Genomic DNA, 14414 nt, shown 5'->3' with positions numbered 1-14414 from the left:
TTGTAGTAAAATAAAACTATTTGCTCTGAAGCAATAGCCAAAGTCATGGTCCTGGCTAAGATAACATACCATACACATTCATTTTTAAAAAACTTTTTAAAGATTTTATTTATTCATAAGAGACACAGAGAAAGAGGCAGAGACTTGGTCAGAGGGAGAAGCAGTCTCCCTGCAGGGAGCCCGATTTGAGACTCAATCCCAGGACCCTGGGATCATGCCCTGAGCTGAAGGTAGATGGTCAACCACTGAGCCACCCAGGCATCCCTCATTTTTAAAGTTTTGATAAATATCATGTATACAGATGTATACATAAAAGACCTATTTATAGTTTGAAATAGCCCACCTCGATGTGCCAAGAATATAACACCCCTCCTACTCCCAATGGTAAACACAATCCTGGCTTTGGTTACAATCATTTCCTTGGGTTTTTTACATAGTTTTTATCATCTATATATACATACCTAGAAACATTATTTAGTTTGTCATTTATCAAGCTACATAAATAGAATACTTAATTCTTTTGATTCTTTCAGCATTGTTTGCGAGACTCATTTATATCGATATGTAAGCTGTTTTCATGCATTGTCTTTGTCATGAAATAGCCCATTTTATGAATATACCATTATTTACGTATGCTATTGATGGACATTATTAATAGTATGTTATGATGTTCTTTTACATATATCCTCTTATAAGAATCTCATTGGAACATATACCTAAAAGTAGAAATGCTTAATTATTATGATATTGTGTCTACAATTTTAGTAGATGATTCCACAGTGGTTGTAACAATTTATAACCCTTTTTTTTACTATCTCTTTGCCAATACCGACTTTTGTCAGATTGTTTTTCTTTTTGCACCAATCTGGTAAATTTGTACTGATGTAATGTGGTTTATTTTATAATTGTTTGCCTCATAATTAATGCAAATGAGCACAGTTTTATATATGTATAGGTTTTTCTGAATTTCTTTATTTATGAAGGTCCCTGTCCTGGTTGTTAGCATATTGAAAATTTTTTTATGACCTATTTATTTATTTTAGAGAAAGAGCACACAGAGGGAGAGCAGTGGGAGAGAATCTCCAGCAGACTTCATGCTGAGTGTGGAGCCCCACAAGGGGCTCAATCTCCTGATGTTAAGATTATGACCTGGGCCAGAATCACAAGTTGGACTCTTAACTGACTGAGCCAGCCAGGTACCCTGAGATGTTGTTTTTTTAATGTTGATTTATTAGTAGTTGTTCATATATATTGGATACCCTGTGGCTTGTCTTCTCTTTATGATGTCTTGACTAGAAAATTTTAAGAAAACAAATTTATTATTTATTCCTTTATGGTTAATGCTTTTTGGCTTGGTAATAAATCCTTTCTGACTCTAAGGCCATGAGAATATTTTCTAAAACTCTATAATTTTGTCTTTCATTTATTAATTTTTATGTATGATGTAAAGTTGGATTTTATTTTACTTTTTAAAATTAAGTTAAAGTCTACTCTTAGTAAAATGCACAAATATGGTTACTTGTACAACTCAGTACATCTTGAGAAATGCCATATACCCATGTAACCAACACACCAAACAAGAAATTATAACATTTCTACCATCTAGAATTTCTTTTCTTGTCCCCTTTAGACAACCACCATCCTCATAGGCATTTTTACGCAGTATAATATTTGTACTTCCTATTTCCTGAGCTCTTCATTCCTTCCTATAAATCAGTTTTCATCTAGTATTTTTTTTTCTATTTAGCCTTGTGACTTTTGTTTAATTTTGTTTTGTTTTTGTTTTTAGATAGCAAGCTAACAAGCAAGGGAGTGGGGACAGAGGATAGGAGGGGAGAGAGAGAATCTTAAGCAGTTTCCATGCCCAATGCAGAGTTGGACACAGGGCTCGATCTCACAACCCTGAGATCATGACCTGAGCTGAAATCAGGAGTTGGACATTTAACTGACTGAGCCCCTAACTTTTTTTATACTGTAGGCCTCCTGCAATAAATCCCCACAGTCTCTTTTCTTTAAAATGTCTGTATTTCACCCTCACTTTTGGAGGACATTTTTACTAGAAATAGACTTCTGGGTTGGCAGTTGTTTTAATTATATATTGCCACTGACAATGTTGAATTTTACCTAGTCCTATGCTCCTGGGAAATAGTGGTTCAAGGAATCTTCCACCTTTTGTGTTTAGGAAAACAGCTTACTGCAATTAACTACCCTTGCCCATGTAACCTAGACAAGACTCATGGATGCCCTCCTTTGGCAAAGCCAGACATAGATCCTCCAAATTACCGTTTTCTGCTTTGCAAATTGTTAACTGAACTGCTTGTATCTACTGATCAGTTGTAACAAACTGCTTATTTTTTAAAATATTTTATTTATTTATTCATGAGAGACACAGAGAGAGAGGGGCAAAGACATAGGTAGAGGGAGAAGCAGGCTCCATGCAAGAAGCCCGATGTCAGTCAAAGGCAGATGCTCAATGACTGAGCCACCCAAGCATCCCACAAAATGCTTGTTAACCAAACTTCTATAAGACTCTTTTTCCCTTAGGTCCCTTGAATGATGCCACCTGTGCTCATGTATAGTCTGTTCATTTTTTTTTTTTTTTAAGATTTATTTTACAGTAGGGAGAGGGTCAGAGAGAGAGAGAGAGAATCATGAAGCAGACTTCCCACTGAGTGCACAGCCTCATGCAGTTTTGATCCAGGACCCTGAGATCATGACCTGAGCCAAAATCAAGAGTCGGCCTCTTAGCCGACTGAACCACCCAGGCACCTGCTGTGTATAGCCTCTTCTTAAGAGGTCCAGAAAGTAGGCTGGCTTCAGGGTACATTTTTTGATCTATAGTCTGATCATGTCACTCTTCCATCCTACTTCCTAAACCCTATTTTTTCTAGCCTTGTTTGTTCCTTTCTACGGGAGGAAAATGTTCTTTACCTAATTCTCAAGATGCTTACAGATCTTATGGTCAAAATGCTTTTTCCATTTCAATTGTCCCTTCCTCTTCTCCTTGCAATAATCCTTTTGAATACAGGCTCTCTTTACGAAGTCCAGATTTGTTTCCTTACTTGATACTGTGCAACAACCAGAATACTTAAGTGCTTTTTGAAAAAGCATTTTATTATATCTTCATGATTCCATGGGCTCACTGGGATCATCTGCATAGTTCTTCTGCTCCATGTAATGTCAGCCAGAGATGCACCAATTTGGGTGCTCAAATGAGTTAAGAAGTCCAAGATAATTCACTTGCATGGCTTGGGGTTGATGCTTTTGGCTGGTAGCTCAGCTGGGCTGTTGACTGGAGTGCTTACACAGGACCTTCCTAATGGCTTGGACTTCTCACTGCATGGCAGCTGGGTTCAGAGAGGGAGCAAATATTCTAGGAAAGAGGAAACACAAGCTGTCAGTCCTCTACAGGCTTAGACTCAGAACTGGCATGGTGTCACTTCAGCCATATTCCATTGTCTGAGCAGGGACAGAGCCAGCATAGCTTCCAGGGGAATTTAAATAAATTCCATCTCTCCTTGAAAGGGATGATAAAGAATATATGGCCATCTTTACCTTATCACAACATTCTTTGCACTGCTTTTAACATATCTTTTCACTGTTTCCTGCCCGCTGTTGTTTCTGATGAGAAATCGGACATCATCGTTATCATTATTTGCTATATGTAATTTTGTCCTCTCCCCCTACTCCATTCTAGTTTAAGACTTTATCTTTCCTTTTCAGCAACCTGATAATTGCCTAGATGTGGTTCTTTTTATAGTTATCTGCTTGGGCTTCACTGAGCTTCCTCAATTTGTAAGTTACTGTTTTTCACCAACTTGGGGGATTTTTCAGTCATTATTTATATACTTTTCCCCCCTTTATTTCTCCTATCCTCACAGACCAGTTAGTTTTTGTGGAGAAGGAGAACTGCAGGCCTTGTTTATGGATTTAACAGCATAAATCCTTTTCATGGAGGGAGGGAGAGAGGGAAAGAGAGAGCAGCGAATTGGGTCCCCTTAAGAAAAACACTCCCCCAAGACCAATGACTGGGGAATCAAGAGGAACTGATGACGAAAAATTTTTTGCCAACAGTGGAGTTAAAATTTCAGGTTTTTTTTTTTTTTTTTTTTTTTGTTTTTGTTTTTGTTTTTTTTTTTTATTTTTATGATAGTCACAGAGAGAGAGAGAGAGAGGCAGAGACATAGGCAGAGGGAGAAGCAGGCTCCATGCACCAGGAGCCCGATGTGGGACTCGATCCCGGGTCTCCAGGATCGCGCCCTGGGCCAAAGGCAGGCGCCAAACCACTGCGCCACCCAGGGATCCCAAAATTTCAGGTTTTAAAAGTCTGTGCCAGGGCAGGCAGTGGTGCTCCTGGGGAGAGGGAGGGGAGAAAGTCTGGAAGGGGATGGCGAACAGAACAGAGTGATGTTGGGATCTCCTGGGCCACACTGGGAGAGAAAGTGCCCCTTCCTGGAATACATTTGGAAGAGGGTATATTGCCTCTCCAAGGACAAGGGACCTTGGGCACTATTGAGTGGCCATTCAACAGGGAACAGAGGCACATGCTGAAGGCAGATAACGGGGCACCTGGGTGGCTCATGGTTGAGCATCTGACTTTGGCTCAGGTCCTGATCCTGGGATCCAGTTCTGCATCAGGTTCCCCACAGAGAGTCTGCTTCTCTCTCTGCCTACATCTCTGCCTTTCTCTCTCTGTGTCTGTCATGAATAAATATATTAAATCTTTTTAAAAAGACAACAACAACAAAGAAGACAGATAGCCTGGTTGCAACTGGTGCAGCCACTCTGGAAAACTGTGTGGAGGTTCCTCAAAGAGTTAAAAATATACCTGCCCTACGACCCAGCAATTGCACTGTTGGGGATTTACCCCAAAGATACAAATGCAATGAAACGCCGGGACACCTGCACCCCGATGTTTATAGCAGCAATGGCCACGATAGTCAAACTGTGGAAGGAGCCTCGGTGTCCAACGAAAGATGAATGGATAAAGAAGATGTGGTTTATGTATACAATGGAATATTACTCAGCTATTAGAAATGACAAATACCCACCATTTGCTTCAACGTGGATGGAACTGGAGGGTATTATGCTGAATGAAGTAAGTGAGTCGGAGAAGGACAAACGTTATATGGTCTCATTCATTTGGGGAATATAAATAATAGTGAAAGGGAATATAAGGGAAGGGAGAAGAAATGTGTGGGAAATATCAGAAAGGGAGACAGAACGTAAAGACTGCTAACTCTGGGAAACGAACTAGGGGTTCGAACTAGGGGTGGTAGAAGGGGAGGAGGGCGGGGGGTGGGAGTGAATGGGTGACGGGCACTGGGGGTTATTCTGTATGTTAGTAAATTGAACACCAATAAAAAATGAATTAAAAAAAAAAAGATGTGGAGTTTTAAATCCCAGCCTGGCACCAGAGATAAAACACAGGAGAACTATGGTACTGGGTGTGCCCATGGCCAGGCACAGACAGAGGGCAGAGATCTAATGGAGGCCTGGGCCACAGGAGGAGAGATTGTTCTCTTTTCTGTGAGGGCCTCCTGAACAGGGGTAGGTGGGAGTTCCCCTCCCCTGGGATGAGACGGTAGGGTGAGACCATGAACATGCCCACCCACCAGCATAGTCCGACTTCAGTGAGCAGCACAGCTACCTGCCTGTCCTGAGCCCAGCAGGGCCATCTTCATTAGGGCAGTTCTGACTGTGAGCCAGCACAGCAGGCCTCTCACCCAGAAGACCAACATAGGCCACTGCATGTGCCAAGTCTACTGATCATAGAGTGCTCCAGAGCATCGGCTTCAGTTCTGATAGAAATTGCACCAGGCTCCTCCCTTTCCTTTTTTTTTTTTTTTCCTTTTCCTTTGGAATCAGTCTTCTAGTTTTTTGTTCATTCATTTGTTTCCTTTTCTCTTTTTTTTGGTTAATGTTGCTGCTGCTTTTTTTTTCTCTTTATTTTTTTCTTTTTCTTTGGATATAGCAGCATGTTTGTTGGTGTGGATTGGGAATGGACTGTTGCTTTACTGCAGACTGACGAGGGGGGGGGGGTGAGAAATCCTCCCAGTAGGCAGAACTTAATATAGACAAAAGTGAACAGAAGTGAGCATATGTATGGACCCTATAGCACTGGCAAGTGGCTTGAGTGTTTAGGTTTGGCCTTAGAAGGAACATGATTGCATGTCAGAAATAGAGAATTCTGAGGAAGAAGCATATATATGAACCTATAGAAAAATGCCCCCAACTGAATCCATGCGTCTCAACTGAATACATACCAGAGAAGATGCACCTTGAATGTAGCATTGAACAACCAGGTGGATAGACCAGCTGGTTATCCCAGTGATTGAATCATGAGCTTATGAATGTAATAACTATGTTTTCTAGGCTAGAGTTTATTCATGGACCCAACAGCTTGGGCTCCCTCACACAGACACTAATTGAGCTGATTCACTCTGAGCTCATAATGTTATACCATCCATTGAAGAGAGATCAAATATGTATTTGGTTTTAACTTTATTACAATTAAATGAAATGAAATACTTCCAAAGTGGGAGTGACACCAATTCATCCTTACTGAAATTGATACATATTCTGGGGATAAGTTTTCCATTACCATCTGCAGTACTTCAGCTCACTGTTGCAGGAAACAGAGAATGTCTGTTTTACTGTCATGGGACCTCACATAATATCTCTGTGGACAATTGACCCTCTTTATAGCAAAGAAGGCATAGCAGTGGGAATATGGCCATGGGATCTACTAGTCCTGCCATATACTTTGGCACCCTGAAGCTTCCAGCCTGAGAAACTTGGAAAAACTCTTAACGGCACACCTATGTGTGGCTGGAGTGCTTTACTTCATGATATGGTATTTACTTTGAATCAATAGCCATGATGTGCTGCAGTGCCCCAAGAGGCAGAGACCATAACTGGGAGTGGGAGTGACCCCTCTCAGTATTACTTTTAGGAACCTTGAACAAATTGTGCACCCTCTCCTTACTATTATAGATTCATTAGAAGTCATGGTTCCTGGAGCAACGTTCTACTAGGGCCCCAGTTGGGATTTCATTAGACTTAGCACTCCATCTGCTATCTGGTCTTCTGGAGTTTTTTAGTCCAATAGAATAGCAGTAAAATATTGGAATTACTGTATCAATAGGAATAATTGACATGATTATAAGGAGATAAGGTTGATACCTCATAGTAACAGCAGAGCAGGATATGACTGGAATGTAGGAGATTTACTTACCATCCTTCTTGATATATCAATGTCCACTGATACCCATGACCAGGAAATTGAAGTAAATGTAATTTAACAAGTGCATAGTAAGCATAGACACAGACCTATCAAGAACAAAAAGTCAAAAAAAAAAAAAAAAGAACAAAAAGTCTTTGTTACCCCATTGGGCAAGTAACCTAAACAAGCATGTGAGCTAGCCAAGGGTGTAGGAAATTTCTAATGGGCAGGATATAAGAGAGGCAGTTAATATCATTGCTGCCTAAAGACTACCTACAGCAGTGGAGACTGTAGCTCATCTATTCTCTTAATACAAACCTCCCTTTTAGAAACTTATCAGCCACTGTCTTAAAGACTTGGTCACAGAAATGAGTGAACTTTACATAGGGCATGTGTGGATCTAAGCAGTGCAGACATTTTCTGTAGCAAAAGTTGTGGGGCCCTATTTGTGTCCTACCAGCCTTGACCTTTTCAGCCGACACTAATCCAATCTCCAGATGCCAGTACCTGCATGTTTTCTCCTGAGGGCTTTCTCTGCCTACCAGGTTCTGCTTTTTTTGGTGCATCCAGCAGGCTAGTGTGACATGAAATTAATTTCCTTTGAGAGAATTTTTACCTAGTGACTGGCAGGAGCTGGTACATAAATATTTCAGTTCCCTCATCCCTTGGATGGGGTAACTTTGAGGTGCATGTTTTATACCATATCCTAAAATTCACTGGTTGTATTGGGCTCCAGTTATCCATAGTGTGGAATTACTTGAAAAACACATCTTTTTTTTTTCTTGCCCACCTCCATTCTTTTTTTTTTTTTCCTATTCTGCTAGTGTTTCCTGAGATAATCTCTCAAATAAACTTTTTCACACTCAAAACCTTCTATCAGGGTCTGCCTTCAGAGGAAACCCAAACAAAATTAACTTAGTCTACCATTTTGTGGAGCATCAGGATTCTACAGATTTCCTGAGGAAAACACTGTATGTTAGTTAGGTTCATTTCTGTCTCTCCTCATTTGAGGGAATTTGGCTCCTCAGGAATTCTATTTTATCTCATCAACCCAATGAGATTGCCAAAATGCCTGGTTTTCAGCTAACACTTACCCTCTCTTCCTCCAACTCTTTGCTTCTCAACAAATGGCTTCAGTAGAAAAACAGCTGCCAAATCTCTACTCTGCAGTTCTCTCCTCTCTCAAATCTTGTCTTCTCTTATCCTGGCAACATCAGCAACTCCCCATTGCCTTTATACAGATGTTCATGTTTTATCTGGATACATCTATTCATTCTTAATTGGAGCATTGTTCTATCACCTGATATTTCATAATAGCTGGAAGCCTATTCATCAAATAATTATATTTTTAAGTTCTAGAAATTCTGTTTGGTTCTTTTTCAAATCTGCTTGGTAACCGTTTGTAATTTGCTGTTTTCTCCAGCTTTTCAAGCTTGGTTTTAATTTGCTTTGAACTTCTAAAATGAGACTACTTAGTAGTCTCTATCTGTGAGATCTGAGATCTAAATTCTCCATGTACATGTTTCAGGATTTTTTATTCTGATTCTTACACATGGTATTTTGCTTCCTTGTATGCTCAACGATTGTTTTTTAATCACAATGGCTCATTTCTTTGGAAAATTATGTTGCTTGAGAATTTTTTTTGAAATTTCAGTTTAAGGTAAATTCTTCCAGAAAGGGTTTGCTTTTGCCTTAGCTAAGTGCTTGGAACATTACCAAGTATAGACAGTTCTTTGCCATGTGTATGGTTTGAAATGTTTTGGACCATATGAGTAAAGTGAAATTGGCTGGAAATTGCCATGAATCCTGACCTGTGCATACAGATTGCTCAAGGATAATGTCCTCTGCTAGGCACCAAGGTATTTTCTCTGGTTTCATGAGAATAGCCCTTTGGAATCTTTTTTTTTATACAGGAGGATTCTCCTTTTAGACTTGGGCTTTGTCTTTTGCTGCCTGCCCCCTATTAACCTTGAAAGTTATGATCATGTTCCTCAGAGTTCCACAAATGTCTTTAGGGTAAAAGTGGCTCTTTTTTATGAGTTCTCTCAGTTTTTACTATGATATATATTTTGGTGTGATAAATTACTTATTTATTACTAGTTACTATATGCTTTTAAGAATATTTTTAAAAATAGAATTTATTCAGCATTAAATTTTTTTTCAGAAAATTAGGATCAAATATCTAATCAGCTGTAATACCCTAATAAACATAAATATTTTTAGAGAGCTTTTTGAAATGTATGGCATAACCTCCATTTGGTGAACCCTGATAAAAGAAAAAAAACCTAGATCAATAATTAGACTGAGACAAATTCTCATTATAACATTTACTACCTTGTCCAAATCCATGTAGCTCATTATCATCCATTTTATGGTCCTACTCATGTTTCTCAGAATTTTTTTCATTGAACTTATTCTCAGAAAATAAATTAGGACACTATTGTTTTAAGGCAGCTACTATTCACCTAAATTTACATGGATTTCCAGCCTTGATCCACCTAGACTGGAAAAATACCACCAAGTGTTTTGAGCACACATTTCTTCCTTGAAATGAAGATGAAAATATTTTGCAGAAATGTTCTAAAGAATAACTGAAAAAACTCACTAATTTGCAAATATTTATTAGGTAGTGACAACGTGTTAAGCTATGTGATGATTAATTTAACTAAAACATTGGCTCTTCTTGGCTCTTGAACCTGCCAGCCTTTGGACAGGACCTATACAATTGGCTCTCCTGGTCCTCAGGTCTTTGGACTCAGACTGGAACTAAACCATTGGGTAGCCTGGGTCTCCAGTTTGCCAACTCACACTGAAAATATTGAGACTTATCTGTCTGTATAATCACATGGGCCAGTTCCTTAAAAGTCTCTTTTTATAAGATGTATATAGAATACACATCCTCTTGGTTCTGTTGTTCTAGAGAACTTTGACTAATACAGGCCCTAAGCTATGCACCAGTGTGTGCATATATGTGTGACATAGTACTTGTCATGGAAGAACTTGTCATTTAATAGGTTTATGAGAGCAGATTTTTCATACTTGTTAGTTTTCTTTTCCTTTAGGCATCCTAATTAAATGTGGGTATGGAGGGCCATTAAAATATTAAAAATGCAGGAAGAATTAACATTCTTTCTCTTAGTAGATACACGATACATGTTTTTAAACACCTAGATGTTATACATAGGGAAAATGAAGGATGATCGATAAAGATTGAAAAAGAATTTGGCCTTACAGGCCAAATACCAATGGACTAATGAAAATGAAATGCAAAAACATTGGTTTTAAAACAGACAAAGCATTCCTTGACTAAAGAAAGTGAGAAAGATTAATCACAGTTTTATTTTTTTAATGCAGCAATAATAAAATATTCTATCCCTGCACTCCATACACTAGAATGTTGCAAAAACAAATCTCTATTACCTGAATCTCATTAATCTGAATAGTACTGATCATTAGAACAGGGTATCTATGAAGATTGAGGTTCCTAAATATCCTGAACTGTAATTTTGAAAGGAAATGAAAGAGATTTACTCCCTAAAATAATTTGTGAGCTTCCCTAAAACCTCCTATAGAAACATAGATCTTTCAATTATGTTATTAATTCTCATACATTTAATCTACATTTTCCAGCTAAATGGTCTTTGCTTTGATTGTGTCTTCTGTCTTATTTGTACTGATGAGACATTATTTTAAGGATGTTTTCCTCTCTCCTATAAAAACAATTAAGGAAAATATTATTTCCAATACTAACAAACACTAACTTTGTGTTTCATTCAATTCAACATTTAGTAGCATCTCCCAGCTGACTTTCTATGCAATGAAAAGAAAGAAAATGCCACAGTAAAGAGAAACAGCTGTTTCTTCCAACATTATAAGTCTTATAAATCCCTTTTTGTGAATAAAATGTAATCATCCCCTTTATTTCCAAAGGTAGGGGAGATCAGCTCCAAATAATGACAATCAGAAACAAAGGTGGCTAACAATCTCCTTCAAACAATGGATATATATGTATGACCTAGAGTTCCCCATTTTCAATTCTTCTTGGAAGAAAATAAAGAGAAGTTGGTTATAATAACAATCATCTTCTTTCAAATGAGGATCTCAGATTTTGAAAAGTTCTTCCTTAAGATGTCAGCACTGAAGAATAGGTTCAAATTGTCAAAGCTATTTGCAATTGATATTGCAGGAAAGTTTTAACGATAGGGAAATCAGTTTGTGTCAAAGCAACTTAGGCCATTAGTGAATACCATTTTCTCCATCTGTCAAACAAATAGCACTGAACATCTTTTGAACAGCTGTTCAAATTAGCATAAGCTCAAGGCCTGAGGCCTAAATATGTAATTTGGCTGACCCTGGTAGTAATTGTGCCTTACCAAGTGAGTGTTTGTGAAAATACATTTTGTCACTGCTTCTGGCCTTCTTTTGAACATTTATGTCATTTTTCTGCTTTTGCAACTTGTGATGGTATTCTTTTATTTATGTATTTTCTCTAATTATTATCAGCTGTCACTTAGACCCTAAGCCTGTTTTTGCTACTTCTACTCATAATGGCTTAAGCTAAACCATGTGCTAGATTGTTTTAAACTCATTTTTCCTATGATAGAGATGAACTCAAGTTGCCCGAAAAAAGTGCATATTGGCCTTTTAGGAAAGTTTACTCAAGGTGCACGGTCTCTATTTCAACTTTTATGTAGAAAACCAAAGGAGAACCATCTGAGGAGCAGAAATCAGAAAAAAGCCTACAACATCAGGCCTGAGCTACCATTTACCATTTCCTGTTGGGCCTCACTCAAGCTTTGCGGTGGGGATTGATTTCTCTCTCTCTCTCTCTCTCTCTTTCTGGAGACAACATATGGAGACCATGAATCTGAAAAGAAAAGACACTGTGAGAGTGAAGACAGAAGGTGAGGCAAGGTAGGGAGAGGAAAAATAGGGAAGAATTCTAAGAGAGCCTGAAAATGCAAAGCTTTTATATTTTCCATAAACAAATCAATCAAATTTACAACTCTGCATCCTTGAGAAGGGTTTTAGGTGCTCTGGTTCTTATGGTGAAGTTGGAAGAGTACAATCTTTGGGCTCCAGGGACAAGGAAGAATTATTTAGAAATTGAGGCAATTCTTGTTGGATATCTTTAGTAATTACAGAGTTATGACTGCTAAATAAATCAATACATTTGTATTTGTAGTAGACCATTTAAGCAAAATAGGTCAATGTACTAATGCTACTTACAGGAAATTTCTGTTGAAAGAATAATCTTTAAGTGGATACATGGATGCCTTCCAAATTGATCTCTAGCATAGACCTTTCTTTTTTTTTTAATTTATTTATTTATGATAGGCACACAGAGAGAGACAGAGAGGCAGAGACACAGGCAGAGGGAGAAGCAGGCTCCATGCACCGGGAGCCCGACGTGGGATTCGATCCCGGGTCTTCAGGATCGCGCCCTGGGCCAAAGGCAGGCGCCAAACCGCTGAGCCACCCAGGGATCCCCTAGACCTTTCTTCTCTTAAAGAAAAATTGCACTAGACAGAGTTAAACCAGGGCAGGGAAGACTTTATTCAAGACTATTGCTGTAGGCCACCTGTGTTTGCTAATTTATGCTTGTCAAGTTTAGGCTCTTACCTTCCCACAAAGACTGGGAGATGGGGTCGCTATCTTTCTTGATGATTACATTTCAAAAGGATAGGGCCCAGGTCCTAGAAAAGGACATTCATGGATTGTAAAACTCACAAGAGGTGAAAGAAGATTTACATATCAAAGGGGCAGAGAAAGAATTGAAAAATTACAAGTTTTCTAAAGTAAATGATCTAAGGAAAGGGAGCCTCTAATCAAGAAGAAACCTGTCTAAAACTTAGTCAAGCTGAGGAGAACATTAAGATCTTGTTGGCTACCCTGGAACTGTAACTGCTACTCAGCATTACCATTGGATGTCTAACTGGCACCTAGAAAATCATGTCCAAACTGATCTCCAAGTCTTCTTCCACAAAACCATTCCTCCCATAGACTCCCAGCCTCAATAATGATAGATCTCAGTAAAATCTTAGAGTCATCCTGGTCTCCTCTAAAAAAAGCATCCAGAATCCAACAATATCTCATTATCTGTACTGCCCCACATGTTGATTATTAAAATAGGTCAAATGGCCTCCCTGCTTCTGATTTTGTCCCCTGTCCCTTTCATTTAGAAGCCAGAGTGAGCCTTTGAGAGCATACGCCTGATTGTTTTCCTTTGTTCAAAACCTTCTAATGGCTCCCATCTCATTCAGGATATAATCCAAAATTCTCAGTGACATCCAATGCCCTACTTCCCTCACCTCACTTTTCTCCTACAGCTCTCTTTCCCCTCTTCCCTACTTTAATCACACTGGCCTCCTTGCTAATCCAGGAGCACACTAGGACCTAGTCACTTGCTAATCCCTCTAAGTAGAATATCTTCCCAGGATATCCTGATGGTTTTCTTCCTCCCAAATTTTAGGTCTCCACTCAAATGTGCCTTTCTCAATGAAGGTTTCCATACCACAGTTTCTAAATCATGACCCTCTTACACTCTGTTTCCTTATTTTTCTCCCTAGCATCAATTGCCATGTAGGTTACTATATATTACATTGGTCCAATTTATTATGTCTCTCTCACTTAGACCCTATATTCCCTGTTACTCTTATATTCCCATTGCCTAATATAAGGCCTGACATATGTTAAATGCTCTGTAAATATTTATTGAGTATTGAATGAATTACTGTCTCTAAAAGACATACACACAGAAATAGAAAATTCAGAATCAATGTATCTGTTCAGCATCATTTGCGCCCCCTTCTAAATTCTTCCCTGTATCTCTTCCCAGTAAAGTCTAGGTTAGATTCTATAAATAAAAAGCATTCAAGTAAGATTTGGGGAGCAAAAATCCTCCTTCCCCAGTTGTATAGGGCCAACTGGTAAGGACAGATGTAAAGTGTGTGCCCCTTCCTGGGCATTCCCTTATGACTCATCTGTTCTAGAATCTTGATAGTAGACTCTTTACCTCTTGAAAGTCTGTGACTGTTTTTCCTGACCTATAACCCTTTAGCTTTTTCAGTGGTTTTATAAGTCACAATCCCCTTTATTAAATTCATTCTTGTCTGCTTTTGCTACCAGACCAAACTCTAAATAATACTCTAAATTTACAAGTATGAATGCATCAACACAGGTACACTTA

The 14414-nt window shown here is 38.7% G+C and overlaps 1 long non-coding RNA gene across 1 annotated transcript; it reads right to left on the bottom strand.

Moving 5' to 3' along the window:
• Nucleotides 1-2546: 2546 nt before the first annotated feature.
• Nucleotides 2547-14191, bottom strand: LOC112655475 (uncharacterized). The gene is made up of 4 exons (XR_003133698.3): nucleotides 13978-14191; nucleotides 12848-12921; nucleotides 11995-12092; nucleotides 2547-3373 (listed from the first exon to the last, which is right to left on the bottom strand). It is a non-coding gene; the product is annotated as an uncharacterized LOC112655475 (long non-coding RNA).
• Nucleotides 14192-14414: the final 223 nt, after the last annotated feature.

Source organism: Canis lupus, chromosome 9 (assembly GCF_003254725.2).
Source record: "Canis lupus dingo isolate Sandy chromosome 9, ASM325472v2, whole genome shotgun sequence".
NCBI lineage: Eukaryota > Metazoa > Chordata > Mammalia > Carnivora > Canidae > Canis > Canis lupus.
This window is presented reverse-complemented; position numbering and strand designations above follow the sequence as displayed.